Source organism: Hevea brasiliensis, chromosome 9, assembly GCF_030052815.1.
Source record: "Hevea brasiliensis isolate MT/VB/25A 57/8 chromosome 9, ASM3005281v1, whole genome shotgun sequence".
NCBI classification, from domain to species: domain Eukaryota; kingdom Viridiplantae; phylum Streptophyta; class Magnoliopsida; order Malpighiales; family Euphorbiaceae; genus Hevea; species Hevea brasiliensis.
This window is the reverse complement of record NC_079501.1, coordinates 33,450,717-33,452,208: the sequence shown is the minus strand read 5'-3', so window position 1 is coordinate 33,452,208 and position 1,492 is coordinate 33,450,717.

The following is a 1,492-nucleotide window of genomic DNA, read 5'->3' as shown; positions in this document are numbered from 1 at the left end:
TTATGATATGCAAGAACTAGCAAATAGTAACAGCTTGCGTTCTCGAGATGTTAGACTCCGGATTGGTGATAGCTCAACTATTAAAGCTTTAGCCATAGGATCTAAATCTTTTTACATGTATGGACATGTTTTGTGTTTGGATAATATTTTATATGTACCTGATGCTTTTAAGAACATCATTTCTATATCTAGTTTAATTAGAAATGGCTATGAATTTTAGTTCACAGATGATGTTTGCAATATTTATTTTGGAAATAAATATGTTGGTTCAGGTTATATGAATGATGGTCTTTATTATTTGGATAATAATGATAAACACAAAATGAATGCAAGTGATCTAAATGAATGCAATGCCATAGTGAAAATAAACTCAAGTTCAAAATATATTTGGCACTTAAGGTTAGGTCATGTTGCAAAAGATAGGATTACAAAACTGGAGAAAATGGGGATTCTATCCTCATTGGGTTCTGAACCTACTCCAACTTGTGAATCCTGCCTTCAGGGCAAAATGACTAGATCACCCTTTGTTGGACAAGGGCTAAGAGCTGAAAATATTTTAGAGCTAATACATAGTGATGTATGTGGTCCATTTAAAGAAATGGCTAGAGGCTGTTTTCATTATTTTATTACCTTTACTGATGATAAATCAAGGTTTGGGTATTTGTATTTGATGAAATACAAACATGAATCGTTTGAAAAGTTCAAAGAATTTAAATCTGAAGTAGAAAATCAAACAGGAAAAAATATTAAAACTCTTCGATCAAATTGTGGAGGTGAATAGTTGAGTACTGAATTTGATGAATACTTGAGAGAGCATGGCATTATTTTCCAGCTGACTCCTCCAAGAACACCACAGCTGAATGGTGTATTTGAAAGGAGAAATTGTACCCTATTGGATATGGTACGTAGTATGATGAGCTATACTGATATGCCAATCTCCTTTTGGGGATTTGCATTAGAATCAGCTTTGTATATTCTGAATAGGATTCCATCAAAATCAGTATCTTCCACACCTTATGAGATATGGCATGGAAGGAAATCAAGTCTTAAGCATGTTAAGATTTGGGGTTGTCTAGCTTATATCAAAAAGCTGAACACTGATAAATTGGAAACCAGATCAGAAAAGGGTCAATTTATTAGATATCCAAAAGATAGTTTTGGATATTATTTTTATTTGCCTACATCACAAAAGGTTGTGATAAGTAGAGATGCCACATTTCTTGAACAATAATTTGTTCAAGAAGGAGGCAAAGGAAGGCAAATAGAGTTGGAATTGGAGAATTATGACCACAACCAACAGATCAGATGGATATATATCCATCTAGTCAACCTACACCTATTGATGAAACATCTACAGCTGTTCCTCGTAGAACAACCAAGGTATCTCACCCACCAGTAAGATATAGTTTCCTTTATGAAGAAGAACAAGAGTTATCTACTCATGAAGAAGTAGATCATGGAGATGATTCACTTACCTATGAAGAAGCTATAT